Source organism: Gigantopelta aegis, unplaced genomic scaffold, assembly GCF_016097555.1.
Source record: "Gigantopelta aegis isolate Gae_Host unplaced genomic scaffold, Gae_host_genome ctg2956_pilon_pilon, whole genome shotgun sequence".
NCBI lineage: Eukaryota > Metazoa > Mollusca > Gastropoda > Neomphalida > Peltospiridae > Gigantopelta > Gigantopelta aegis.
The window spans coordinates 13,451-29,949 of NW_024533116.1; the positions used below are offsets into that span (position 1 = coordinate 13,451).

Sequence of the window (16,499 nt, forward strand, 5' to 3'; positions counted from 1 at the left end):
TAAGATGTTTTTCTGTGACTTGTACAACTTTGAGAATATTTAAACGTAGAAGATTACTCCTGGAAAAAATAAAAAACCTGATACTAAAATCAGAAAAGTTAATATGAGATTCTGAATCTTGAAATTGAAAATTCCATACCCAGTCCTGAAAACGTCAGCTAATTTGAGAAATGCTACATTAATGAGTATGGGAAATGGAAACTGGTCCATTAATCCTGGGAAACGGACTATGGCCTCACATTGCTCACCAGGACGAGGAGACTTCAATCCTTTGAGAGGGAACAAAAAATTAGAAGTAGTACAATCAATGTCTTGCTTGCCTCTACAAACATGTATCAATATCTATAATACCTTTATCAACCTCTAATAAAGCAATATTAGCTTCTTGTCTAATGTCACTTGTAATACTTTCAGCAGTGGTAATAGCTGCCATGCCTTTAAGTATCCGAGGGATATGACACGGACAGATTTTTGTATACGTGATTTCGAAATCCCAGTATATTTATGAAATTTCCTGAGATTTCCAAAGATTGCCTGGTGCTATACTAAGAGAACACCATTGTTCTCTTCTCATTCCTCCTTTGTTCATGCCATTTTGATTATTAGCGGGCAGTGCAGGAAAATAGACCAGATGATTTGAATATATATTAATTTGTTTCTACAAAGAGTATTCAAAGTAATTGGCTGATTAAATCATCAGCTCCTATAGCTATATTAGTCAGTTTATTTATAATATATATTGTGTTAATATAATGCTCCTCTATAAAGAGTATTGGATAGTCATGGGACAAGAAAATGGCTGTCCTTGGAGGATGGTTCTATGAATAACACTACAAAGATATAGATGAAAGTTGACCAAATACATAGACTCCAATATCATATGTATTGCCAAATGAACGAAGCATTGGATAGATCTCATCACCATTACTTAGAACAAATATCACCTAATAAGGAATATTGTGCCCCTAAGTCCTTATATACATAGTGTTCTACGTTTTTCTTTGCTGTTGGATTATTAAAGATGTAATAAATTCTCAACATTTTAGCTAAAAACTGGTCCAAAGGATAAAGTAATTCCAACAATTAATGCCCAAATATAAGCCTAATCAAAATAAAACAGAACTTGTAACTTATCAATGAATATGTGCTTACTGTACAAGATAATGTCACATATACATCATTCTGAGAAGCATTAATAGCAAAGAATGTTGAACAGTACAGTATGATTATTCCAACTGCAATAAAATAGTTCAAGTTTGGAGTAGTTTTATAAAACTAGAAAATAAATGAGATATATTTTTGTAACATCAAATTATCCCATCCATCTATTCATCCATTCATTTATCTGATTATGCATCTATCTCAATTGAACGAAGTGCTAGCTTCTTCCAATCTTGATCCATCAGCAGTGACTATGGTGACTAGAAAACTTGAGGTACAAGGTTTCACATAGCATCCTCAAACATACTCTCTTTCTCTCTCTCTTCCTATTTCTCAGGATGTCTTGGACTCCCAAAATGGTGTTATTCGTGACTTACAATAATGAACTAGCTCGAGTTTGCAAGGTACATTTACAAATTTAAGACGCTATTATTGTTAATATTATTACGTAAAGGCTCATAATGATCTTATCAAAACCTATGAAGCTAAACTCTCAAGTTTTGGAGTCCCTGTTGAAGAGTTGGGTTTCAAGCCTCTGCAAAGTGCAGTGGCTGGTCAGACTTTGGGCCAAGGACCAGCTGGTCTGGTAGCACCGCCTTCATAAGAGAATGTCCCTGTAATATATTCTTAATGACTGTGGAGTGTATTTTGTTATTAACAATGCTAAGTATCATTATTAATTCCATTTCATATTAAAGTATGGTTTTCTTTGCAGGCTACTTAAACATTTTCCTCTTAAACCTTAAATTTGTATGGATGGGCCTGGCTTAACATTCTATATTTTTTACATTTAAAACTGGCCAGTTCCAGTAATTTAAATAGATTTTTTAAAAACAAAAATATGTAAATAGATTATGAAAAAAAACCCTTGTGTGTTGCCCAAACGATTCCTACTCGCTCACCCACTCAGGCTTCCACTTAGGCTCCAGGATTCCCTGCTATTGCTAGCTGGGACCGCCACCTGGCTTGGTAACCCTCGTCCGAAGACGAGGTAATCCTGGCTGGAGCATCGCCCTAACTTAAAACCAGCCGTACGGGATTCCAGCTCTTAGGGAATGTCGCATTCAGGAACCGGGAACTACAAATACACCAGCCTCATCTCGTTTAAAGGGAGACTACCAGCCCTATCCTAGTCGCCTTTCGGATACTCCGTAGAGTATGCTGGTAACCATCTCAGAGGTCTGATGCATTGCAGAACGCTGGCCCACAACACACTGGCACTCATGACTGTTTTAATTTCTTTTTATATGTACGTCAGATTTTTTCTTCATGCTCTTGTGGGGCGCGTCGATCAGCGCTATGAATCTCATTAACGATAGTTCTAAATCGATGGAGTAGGAATGAACTGAAAACTATATTTTAAAGGTCAGGAATAAAACTAGTCTTATTTAAACAAACTAGAACAATACTAATCCTATTAATTTTTTATATTAAGCCACTCACAATTCAAATTACATGTTTACACTACATCAAATGCTAAGCTATCACATTCAAAATGTTTTAAAAAGGAGACATTTTAAACATCATCTAACTTCTACTTTTTTTATGAAGTTAGCTATATAGGTCCTTGTTAAGTGACATTATTATTACTGCTCAAAAGCGTTGCATTTCATATTTAAAAATATTTATATAATGGCCTTTGTTCTACTAATAAATGTACATGTAAATTAAAGAATCTGTTTAGTTTTTTACAGACTTTGACATCATTTCTGAACACAAACAATTACTCTATTTAACAAGGACCTATATAGCTAACTTCTTAAAAATTTGAAGTGATTTCGGTACCTATCATCTTCGCTCATTTTTAGCTCAATACCATGGACCAAAAGTTAAAAAATTGAGAATTTGGTCCATGTCATCAAATTGCTTAAATTTTTTTGTGGAGTTAGCTCTATAGGTCTTTGTTAAGTGGCATTAATATTACTGCTCTAAAATGGTGCGTTTTCATATTTCAAAATATTTATATAATGGCCTTTGTTCTACTAATAAATGTACATATAAAATAAAGAATCTGTTTAGTTTTTTACAGACTTTGACATCATTTCTGAACACAGAAAATTACTGTACTTAACAAGGACTTATATAGCTAACTTCATAAAAACTTTGAAGTGATTTTGCTACCTATCATCTTAGGCCAAATTTTGACTCAAAACCCCAGGTCTGGAGCCAAAAATTGAAATTTGGTCCATGTCGCCAAATCATTTGAAATTTTTTATGAAGTTAGGTATATAGATTCTTATGAAGTGACATTAGTATTACTGCTCTAAAATGTTGCATTACATATTTAAAAATATTTATGAAGTTAGGTATATAGATTCTTATGAAGTGACATTAGTATTACTGCTCTAAAATGTTGCATTACATATTTAAAAATATTTATATAATGGCCTTTGTTCTACTAATAAATGTACATGTGAATTAAAGAATCTGTTTTTTTTTACAGACTTTAACAACATTTCTGAACACAAACAATTACTCTACCTACAAGGACCTGTATAGCTAACTTCATAAAAATTTGAAGTAGTTTCACTACCTATCATCTTAGCCCATGTTTTAGCTAGCTTAATATCGTGGACCAAAAGGTTAAAAACTGAGACTATTGACCTGGGATTGTCAAGTTCTTTTTCAGATTAAATTTTCACACTTAAATTTGTCTCTAAAAGTATTAATATTGCTAATCTTGTTAAAAATTTATTGAAACTATTTCTTCTATATAATTTGTGAAAATTGTTCTTTAAATACTTTTAACTAATTTATTATATATTTTTATACATTTCAAATAAGAAAGTTCAATATCTTCTCAATTCGATGTCTAAGAAAAAAACTAGAGCTAAAAGAATAATGGATGGTTCTTGGTGTAACTTGACTATGATGACATCATTGTGAAATGACACCATTCACACTACCACTATCAACCTGTCTGACACATAGTGATGTCATCATCAGAGTAAAGTTACGTCATAGCACGAGTTACACCAAGAAGGACCGAACAAATCATCAAATATCCACGTGGGTTGTACTAGTGGGTGGAGCCACTCTTGCCATTATATAAGCATGGCAGGTAGTATGTTCAGAAAAAGATGGTACAATTACAAGTCAGGTAAACTTGTTTATCCTACTGTTCTTTTTCCTATTTCATAATTTAGATAAAAAATTAGAGAAAGAGACAGCACGATTTAGGAAACAGCTGCTAGAATACAATCATAGATTGGAAGAAGAATTACCTGACAATGAAAAGTTAGTAGATATAGTTTAGCATATCTTAAAGGGGCAGAAGATAAAGCCAACAATAAGAAACAGTTATTAATTAAACTGTAACATTAATTTGATTGGTTGACTGATGAAACTATTTATATATAATTACAGACTAACACTAAAAAAAGCAGCTGAAGCATTGGAAGAGGAGATAAGTGATAAAGGTTAGAGAAAATTAATAATATATTATTTCTAAGTTTATTTTTTCTACTTTATAGAGAAAGAACTAACTTATTTGCGAAAGGAAAATAGAAAGACAACCTTGGCTGCCATTTTTATCTTCACATTAGTAGTTCTTTTTATGTGTTCTTCATATCATCTCCAAAACACTCCTCAAAAATTAAGTCATAATATTTACAACCTCTCCAAAACTTGAGAAAAATTATATATGTATATCTGTTAAGATAATACTGTATTATAAAGAATGGGAACTTGTATAGAATATAACAATTTACTAGTTAATTGACCATTACTTTGGCCACACCCTATCATTGTTAAATAATAAACTAGTTTAAACACAAAACCTGCTACACATTTAAGAGGAGTACACGAGGATCTTCAACAGCTGATTTTATTTTCTAAGAAATAAGACAGCTTCTCGTCCATCAATTAATCGGTGATCATATGTTAATGCAATATACATCATAGGACGGATTTCAACCTATCAAGTAAGAAATTATCAATTAATGAATATACTAATTACCAATGACCCATCATACCAATGTACTAATGACCCATTATACAACGAGGCAATGTACTAATGACCCATTTATACCGAGGGGGGTAATGTACCAATGATCCATTATACCCAATGGGGGTAATGTACCAATGATCCATTATACCAATGGGGGTATGTACCAATGATCCATTATACCAATGGGATAATGTACCAATGATCCATTATACCAATGGGGTAATGTACCAATGATCCATTATACCAATGGGATAATGTACCAATGATCCATTATACTAATGGGGTAATGTACTAATAATGATTATACCAATGTACTAAAGACCCATTATACCAATGTACCAACCAATAACCTCCTAGTTATACATTGTATATTATCATACCTTTCCATCAATAGCCACAGGTCTATCAAATACACCATGCATACCCAATATAGCTGATTGAGGTGGATAATGATAGGAGTACCAAATAAAGACCCAAAGACTCCACCATTACTAATAGTAAACGTTCCTCCATCCATTTCTTCAATAGCTAATGTACCAGCATTAGCCTGTAACACAGCAACAACCATTGACATACATGTACTATAATAAGAGCACTTGTGTTTACCTTCTCTCCTAAATGATGTTATTTCTCTCTCAATATCAGCATAATTCATGGTTTCTACATTTCTTACACTGGTACAACTAGACCCTATTATTAATACAATTTATTTGGAAGTATTTGGCTATATAATGAACTCAAGACTTAGCAACTTGATTACCAACCTTGGGTGTGGCTACAGCCACACTGATGTCAATATAATCTCTATAAATAATTTCATTGCCTTCAATAACTGGAGAGAAAGAGAGAGAGAGGGAGAGGGGGGGGGGGGGGAGAGAAACAGAGAGGGAGAAATTCAATCTAGTTAAAGTGATGTATTTATTTTCATTACCTGCATTGACTATTGGTTGTTCTTGAAGAGCAAAACATGATGCTTTCACAAATGGTGACATGAACCCAAGTTTAAATCCATGTTTCTTAACAAAGGCATCTTGATATTTTTTTCTTAATTCAATAACCATTGACATGTCAACCTCATTGAAAGTGGTAAGCATAGCATTGACATTTTGTGCTTCTTTGAGACGCTCAGCAATACGTTGTCCTCATACGAGACATTTTGATCTGATGCGAGAAAGAGAGTTCTTAATAAAAGAATTATGTCTACACAAGTAGTACATCATTAGAACAGAGACGCTAACAATAATTAGGTAGTATAAATACATAACCACACCCATGACAAATTTAGCATTCATTATTTAAAAGATCTCTCTATTAGGAAATAATATATATGTAACTAACCCTTTTTCTGTACGAGCACCCACTGGAGGACTATCTGAAGTAGTTGTGGTTTGAAGTGGAGGGGAATAGGTGGAGGAAGTACAGTACCAATAGGTTGTGCTAAAAGAGGAAAACATAATTGTGTCCCTTCATTACCATGAATCGATTAAACCATACTAGGAAGAGGAGGCACAGGAGGAGGTGTGGTTGGAATAGGGACCATCTATAGAAGGAACTGGTATGTCTACAGGCTCTGCAGGAGGAGAAGGAGGTGTGGCTTCAGCAGTGAGCGGAGAAGCTGATGGAGCAGCCGGTACGTCATCTACAAATAAATCATGTATATTTAAACGGATATTGTACACGTCGTCTATACATCAAACAGAAACCAATTAAGATTTTACTGGAACTATAATATTCCATGAAATACCGACTGGATAGAATCCAGCTCATTACAGTGAATATCATAATACATGTACATGTACATGTATTATACTACAGTATCTTATACATGTATAGACATTTAAGTACGTAGTGTTAATAGTATGTCTAGAAAGAATGGCTTCATGAATGAACTGTGATGTCATGTACTGTCAAATCACGATAGCTTCTGTTGACAGATTTTGTTTCATTCATTGATAAAGTTAGAGATAGTAATATTATCTCCAAATTTATAATCTATTATGTATACTAACAAATTATAAAATAAATGGATTATTAAAATAAAGAAACACCATTTCTTAAAAGAATCTTTTTGAGTTGTCAGTATACATGTATATAATACATGTTTTAAGTACAAGTACATGTGACATTCGTGTTACGATGTGTGTGTGTGTGTGTGTGTGTGTGTGATATTACTAAGTGGTTGTTGATGTTTGTTATCATGAGAGAAGGTGATTAGGTCTTAACAGTTAGAACCAGATCCCTTCAGTCATTACAAACATCTCAATATATAACAATACCTCACACACACCAATAGTTGAATTGGTAAATATTATAGAACATTTCTATGTTTATTAAAGATGATGCATTATTATGGAACAATTTCATAAAGTGACACGCCTTTATTAAGATAATTAACAAAATTGTAAATAATGTCCTATAGTAATTAATTAGTTTTATCTATTAATTAGCATATGATCCATTCATTTTGTCCATTTTGTATTAATCTAACCATCCATTCTTACCAGTGATCTTTATTTACACAATTGATCTCCTGCAACTACTTTATCACCATCTGGAAAAAATGAATAGCTCTTCAATTATTCCAGACACAGGTGATGGAATGGGAATAGAAAGTCTAGGAATGTGGAAAAAGAAATGACACATAACTTATACTGCAACCACAAAATAACACCTGCTTAGAAAAATAACACGACATTAAATAACAACACATACATAACAGGATTACTATTACAATACATGGAATGTTAATATTATACTAATTAACGAAATATCCAAATACTTTCACTTGCTAACTTTATAGAACCCCAAATATATTAGATTGATATTGGTCTAATAAATCAGTTTATCGCTCATTACAAACTCATCATAACAATAATAATTACTTCATTGGCAACTAATGAGAATGAAATCACAAATTACACGATGATCTAACAGTATGAATACATGTACATGTACAAATTACATGTATTTATACATGTACATGTATATTTATGTATTTCATTCCAGTAGAGGATAGTTCATGAACTTTAAGACAAACGACATCATATCACAAGTTATATGGAATGTGTGATATAGATAACTTAATATAGGAAGAATGAATAGACAGCTGGATGAATGGATAGATGGGTGGATACATGAATGGATAGATGGGTGGATGAATAGGACAAATGGCATAATGGGGCAGATTATGGAGCAAATGGGCGGGGGTAGATGGTCTTTATTTTAATTACAATAGTACAGATCAGTTTCAATGGAGGTATTTGGCAATTGTTAGATAACTCTTGTTAACTTTAATTATGCATAGTTCAGCTGACATTCTTACTGAATTGTTTATTTGTTCTATCAGTTTAAAAAGAGGCTTTGAAGATGCAGCAATATGGCCGCCTTCTTAATCAGTTTACATTAGGTAATTGGGTTCAGCTATCCTGTGAGGTACATATTTTAAAATTAACAAAACTAGATTTGGCAATAGATAAAATTATCTCAGTGAACACATTAGAAATAATTTAAACTCAATTATAAATTATTTTACTTCTCACATGTCCAATTTGAATACCAAATATCATTTCTCAATGTATAGTAGTACTACATTCTTCAATATAACACTCCTTATAAGGAATATTTCTGGCATGTTAATAGCATGTTTGTAAACCATAATTCAGTAAAGACCATTATACATTTTTAACAACTACATATTCTGTGTATCAGTACTATATTTACACTGTGAAGAAGGACTACTATGAACACAGTACACTCAGGCTTTATTATTACTAGTCTCATCATTCTCATTCCTCAGATTGTTAGGTGCCTTTGCTTGTAAGCATGACAGTTTGGGGTTGAGACTATGATCAGATGATAATTGGTATGAGGCTATACATGCATCATGCTCCATTTTAGCTGGCAGTAGTAGTAACATGAAAGATGTATTATAAAAGAATTCTTTACATTCTACACAAGTGAACTGGCGGCTAAAATATATGACATGTTAGTGAGATAACAAACAAAGTTATTCATTTCAAACATACCATTAATAGATCATTAAATAAAATGAATTTTCATCATGTAATTTGAAATGTCTGTCGTTTTTCAAATTTTCAAAGTTTAAATAAATGTCAATGTCAGGGCCAAATTTGTGTACATGTACACAAATTTGGAAGTTGGAGAGAAATACAGTAACACTAAACACTGCTCTATAATATGAGCCATTTTAAAATTAGCTTTTAATCTATATAACTAAGTCTCTCAATACCTTATCTGTTTCAATCTCAGCAATAATCTCGTCCTCTTTTACAGCATCTCCAACATCTATTGATAATAACAGAAATAAGAACATGTCATTTTATAAATGTATCATCTTATAATACAGACAGGGAAAGGCAATGATAGGATTAGTAAATATTATGATAATTGTTGGCAGTCATAATAATTATTAAGACAGTATGCAAAACACTCTATATACTAAAACAACACTAGACAGGATAATAGATAAATGAAAGAGCAGCTGGATGGATGAAAAGATGGATTATGGATGGTAAAGAGCAGCTGGGTGGAATGAAAGAGCGGATGGATGGATGAAAGAACAGATGAATGGACAAATGAGCACTGGATGAATAAATGGATGATTGACACAGGTGGGTTGTAAGGAGATGGACTGTTAAACAAACTATCCCCCGCTACAATATATCCATAGAAAGATGTTTAGATAATAATAACAAATGTATTAGGTATTAGAGCATTTGGGTGTAAGAAAAAATGACATGCTTCATTTTCACTAATAACAAAGATAACAATAAATAATGCAACATTGACACACCTAATCAAATGGGAACACACTATATCCTCTCAATATTATAATGACATTATAATAAGTTAGAATATTTTATTACAAGATATATGACGGGAATGTCTAAGAGGAATTCAAAGACTTTTAATAAGAGAGGTCTAAAAATTACATCATGTGGACTACTAACCACATGACATACAATCATACATTAAAATATGCAGACACGGGAAATACTATTACACACTATCTATATGCTGACTGGAGTTATACTACTACGCAAACAAGAGGAAAACAGTCATTGTAACACTCCTTAATTTAGTTAACAGTATATAAAACTATAGTACAAATTATTATGTACTCATGACATTAGAGAGAGTTTAAGCCATTCAATGTACACAGTAAGTAAACTTAAAGTGACTAAAGTGTCATGGCTTTACCTAATATGATCATATTAATTATCAACATATGCATAAACTACACAGACATGTACATACATTATGATATATCCAGTATGAAAGTATTAACTCACGATACCAATAAACAAGAAAAAAACATTGCTACAATACTAGTTGACAATTACTATCTCCAGAACATTATACATAGTTATAGTATTAGGGATTAGTAGATAGTTATGTTTTTTTTTTTTTTTTTTTTTTTTTTTTTTTTTTTTTTTTTTTTTTTTTTTTTTTTTTTTTTTATTGGGTAAACTATTAGTAATGATATTGATGTATTATTGTTCATTATAACTATGACGACTTACCCTCAAATAATGATACCACTAGTTATAACCTAGGTACCATTACTTTGTTCTTTAATGCTACTTAGCCAATATAACTATGTGTTACAAATATTTAATCTTAATACTGTTACCAATAGTTACCATATATAACTATGTACCAATATTATAACTATACTGGTACCAATATTATAACTATGTACTTAATACTGTTACCAATAGTTACCAAATATAACTATGTACTTAATACTGTTACCATATTATAACTATGTACTTAATACGTTACCAATAGTTACCCAATATAACTATACTGTTCACAACTTTATACACTAGGTACTTAATACTGTTACCCATATATTATAACTATGTACTTAATACTGTTACCAAATTATATAACTATGTACTTAATACTGTTACCAATAGTTACCCATATAACTATGTACTAATACTGTTTACTGTTACAATAGTTACCCATAGTTACCCATATACACTCATAATGATAGTGATAACACATTCCAAGAGAAATATAATTTATAGTGTTAATATACTTTTATGCTTCTTTCGGCAGTCTATTGAACTTCCTTAATAATCTTAATACAAATTTTAAAATCGTACTAATATCATTACAGTCTTCAAAAACATCTGGACATTATTAAGGTAGAAATAGACTAAAATTATTATAATGACAAAACCAGTGAGAGTTGATACATTAAAGGAACAGATCCTTTGTTAATAATTAAGGACAACATTGATCCTACATCATCAAATTATCACTGTGAATAGTTGTACCAGGACAGGAATGTCAAAGGAGGGTACAGGTAATAATGTTTATTCTCCCACTCAAAACAGTCTCTAATATGTCTAATGATCACTCATACATCATATATTATAACCTGATCTACTGTTGGATCATCTCTTGTAACACTATACAGATCTTAATATAATTGTTGAGGTAATCTTAGAGTGTCATCGTTTACTGACATTAAATGTATTGCTTTTACTTTTCACCCCACTGATATCAACCCTTCAGAAACTGGACTCAGCAATGCAGGTGTCCAAACTATTTTGAACTCATCAGCTACAAAAGTAGAGAGAAAGACTTTAACACTACACAAACAACACACTATATATAGCATCACTGTATGTGTATATATAGAGTATAGTTATGATTAACTGTTAATATACGTGGGAATAGCTAGTCAATGGGTTATTCTCCTTACAAATTATTTCCAAGTATTGCATGTAAATTTGTATATAATTTACTCTACATGCGTATATGTCTATGGTTATCTTTGATGCCATGGAAACCAACATTATCATATCATTATCATAGTAATAGTACTATTTATATTCCAAATACAAGGTAATACTGCTTTTAATAATGCTATATATAAAATAACGTAATAGTGTTAATGACACTTTAAAACAAACTTGGCTACTTAGGATAACAACTATGGTAATCTCTTTATTATTTAGTATGTATTGTATTAACAATTAATAGCTCTGTCTTTTATAAGTCTTAAGTCAACAAAAGCCAATAAAGAAAATACACTTAAAAGTGATGATCAAATTCATACAAGTATGTTGTCGTATGAAGATAACGGAAAAGATCATAATGATTGTTTATATATTGTATTAAACTGAACTGTTATTAACTTTGCAAAGTTTGTTCTCAGAACACCTTAATATGGAGCATCAGTTTCAAAGTACAAAGACAACCAGTAAATACATGAAAATACATGTGTATACATGTATCAACATGTACTTATATTAAATAATAACAGTGTACCTATGTGAAGACATGTATCACATGTACATGTACAAAATATGTCATTAGTTACTGGGTACAAGGACACCAATGCCCAATGACTATTGATATATTGTAGACTCTAGGTTTCAGTCCGTATTCTAATCTTGATGAGTTTAACGATACGTGATGCAAACTCAAGCCATGCTGATACTGAGGCCACATTATATGCAGATTGTATTGCCTGCTTTAGTAATTACATGTATGTGCTAATGTTGTATTTAATTTGAAGGGAGATCCCTCACTATACGTATGTTTATTCCAATAACTATATATTGACAACAACCACAGACATAAATATATATGTGGACCATATTTGGATAATATAATAGTAATGATTTTGAATAGACAATTTAAATCCAAATAATAAAATTAAACTAGTTCTATAAACAGTGGCCTTAATGAAATTGATAATAAGTAGAAAATTACTCACAGAGATAGATGTTGTACTCACAGGAACGACAGCTCATTACCCCCAACACGATGATGTAACCATGACGATGATATCCAACTTAAAGGGATAACCCATAAATGAGAATGTTTTTACTATAAATGACCATTACTATACATGTATATGTACATATATATGTATATGTGATAATTCATTGATAGTAACTTTCATTACAGGTATTGTTGGAGGGAAAAAAACAAGCCTCTTACAATTAAAAACATTACTATATGTAACTAGACACCAATTTTTAGCCTTCTAATAATTTATGAAAACGTGAGTATTTTTAATTCCTTCTTTAGCACAACCAAAAGGAGAGTCTCTTTAGACGTTTGGTATTTAGATTGGCCATTTTTCTCATTATACCAAATATCTCACATTACATTACACAGGGTAATAAGGATAGAATAATAAATGTCTTTAGAGTAAAATTTAGCGTAACTATTCCAAATGTAAGTGCAACGAAAATATACAACATATGAGTAGAGGAGATATGACAGGTGTGCTTATGTAAGAGAGAGTGAAACTAACGATATAGTATTGGTACTAATGGTGATATGCATTCTTTGTTGTAGTAGTTGTGGTAGTCTCAAGTTACTGCGGGTAATTCAGAACTAATAATGTCAGCAGTTCAGTATCAATTTGTCATAATACTGTCTAGTATTAGTAATAGAATCTATAGAATCCTTTAAAACTGTTTGCATATAATGTGTATATTGTAATTACTTGTCTTTTGTTCATCAAATATAGTTATTGAATTAACAGTAATTTCTTTATACCAATATAAGTCATTGTAATCTATTTCATAAGTTCCTAAATGAACCAATTCCTATACATGCACAAATATTATACTACACCATACCATAATGTAAGCAGTTAGTGCATATATTAATATATTAGTCACCTTGATAAAATGGTAGATTGTTGGTGATAGCTCTGTAAACAGGAAAAAAACTGTAAATGCTAAAGTTTCTAATTAATGCCCGTTGCCTCGTCTCAAATGCATATGGTGCCACTGTCTTAGTCTCATACATTACAACATAGTATAATGCACTCAACAAACCTCTGCATGGTACAGAAAATACTCTAGAGAGCCTGCAATTGGCATATCGGCTGGATACAAGACATGTATGTGGCCTTGGAAGCAGCTGCAAAGAAAATAGTAAATATTAAAAGAAGAAGGGAGGTTCTGTGTCCAATAAGATTATAAGTTTGCATGTATATTGTATAATGTATTTGCTTACCCTTCTAAACGAGCTACACCTGGAAGCTAACATCTTCTATTTGGAGAATCAAAATCACCTAACGGGATAATTAGAAATTAGAATATACGGAATACTAGTAATAAAAGTTCGCAGTAAAAGTGCTGTACTTTACAAATTTATTGTAAAAGTGGAGATATGATGCGTTTAAACGGATCTTTATTAAATTTTTTTCTATCGATTACTAATGTTTTAGCTTGTGAACGAGTCTCCTTTATGTGAAGATGTTTCCGTAGGTAAATATGTTACTAGATTCTCTCCGGATCTCATCACTATAGCTGATGATGCACTCTTGCGGTGGCCACCAAGAATAATCTTTATCATTTAACACTCCTGCCAAGGTTGGAACTCAAACAGCACGAATGTATCAAGCCTAGCAATGCTTCAATAGAGCAATGCTTGAGAGATAATTCTCAGCCGAAAGCGAATGCGTCAACCTCGTCAGAATATTGCAGCAAATACCTCAAAGGGCATTACGTGGAAAGACAACTTTGGAGGGACAAATCAACGATACTATTCTGGTTTGTGGCCACTAATGCATTCAATCCTAAATGTACTGTGCACAAACGCACTAATATCAAAGAATGGAGCTACCTAACTGGTTCTTACCCACTGTAGATGATGCTTTAGCCCCTACTCAACAAAGTTGCATAGTATTGGTTTACTAGCAACTAATAGGAAATTTTATACTGGTTCATTCTTTGGTAAATTTAACACCAAGAGAAGAGTTGCAGTAGCACCACAACCTCTTATGGGAGATTCTACATTTGTCACCTCTACACTTGAAACAGTCCTTTATGGCTGTCCGCAACAAGTTGGAACCGGTTCATTTCCCTTTACGAAATAGGAAGCATGTTTACTATTTTGCCCGAGAGCCTGCATTTGAAGTGAAATCGAGGCAAAACAATCACTTATTCTCGAGTAATACGAATTTGTAAAACTGATGAAGGGAATAACCGACACCGACTCAATTTATACGATTTCGAACCTTCCCAGAAAGCTAGGATGACTTGTCCTCATGTTGTCAATAACAATGCACCTAAATATTATTATGATGATGTTTCATCAACTTACCTTCATTGGCCAGATAATTCTCAATTACCTGTACTTTATAGCGCACATTTTTTAATCTGCTGACAATGGTCCAGAAGGATCAGCAATTTGTAGTTCAGTTTTGATCCCAGTAAATCAGAAAGTCTTGTCAAGGATTTCAAAGATGGATGTAATTATGTACTGGATAAATAATGATAGATTGACAGAGAACCGAAGGACCATTTGCTTGTCCAGAAGTCCAGGCGAAACCGTACAGATGATGAGGGCCAAAGAACTATCCTAGCTCATTAAAGGGGACGCACTGCCAATTGGCGTGGTGCTTTGTTTACAGTTGACGAGAAAGCATACTCAGATTGCAGTAGATGTTTTTACCTATAATAGGAAACGTATGAGGTATATATGCTGGTACTAATAAAGGTTCTGTAAAAGCTTTCATTCATAATACTGGCAATAGTGTTCCCCAACAGTGCTTAAAGTCTTATAAGCCAGCCACAGTGGCAATCCAATTATCAAACTAATACTGAAATATTCAAATGAAAATGGAGTCCGAAGACTATATGTAACTGCTGAAAATCTCCTTGTTGATATTAGTCTTGGCAACGTTCTAAGTATTCATCTTGTGTGGAATGTCTAGAATCCAATGATCCATATTGTGCTTGGAATAGTGCCGACAATGAATTCATGCATTAACAAACTGCTTTACAACTATACTACTAAGATTTCAGAAGCCATAAAGCCACCTTCTAATCTTACAGACTTTTGTGTGAGTACTACCAAGCACAGTCATTAAGACTAACCTTCATGTCTTCCAGCCCCTACAAAAGACAACTAGAACTTATACTACATATTCTCAACTACAACTACTACTATTATTACCTGTACATTAAATGCTGGGATTAAACCTATCTTACCTATACCCTAGTACTACTAGTAGCAATACTCTCGTTGTGATTCCAACATTAAGTGCAAACCGTCAGTTGGAGGTTGTTGAAACTTCACCTAGCAAGCCAGCAATAGGACAGTTGGTGGGTTCTTTAGTAGGTGGTCTGCTGGTTGGTTTTATTATTGGTTATCATTGTAGTTTTATTGGACTCGCTTTGAAAAGAACTTTTATGAAAGATAACGTTCTGCACCAAGAACGCCTGATCACAGTTACAATAATGGAAATGGATCTGTTGGCAGTATGCCATTACAGTAGTCCTTCCAGAAGGTCACTATCAGAAAAAGTGGCGATGTTCCTCCCCCTCCCACCTCCCCCATCTGTATCTCCACCATTAGTAATGGTAGACAGTAATTAGAG

General features: G+C 32.7%; 1 pseudogene; it reads right to left on the minus strand.

The window, feature by feature from the left end:
• Positions 1-4,943: 4,943 nt before the first annotated feature.
• LOC121391789 lies at positions 4,944-16,474 on the minus strand (annotated as a pseudogene).
• Between the last annotated feature and the right edge of the window lie 25 nt (positions 16,475-16,499).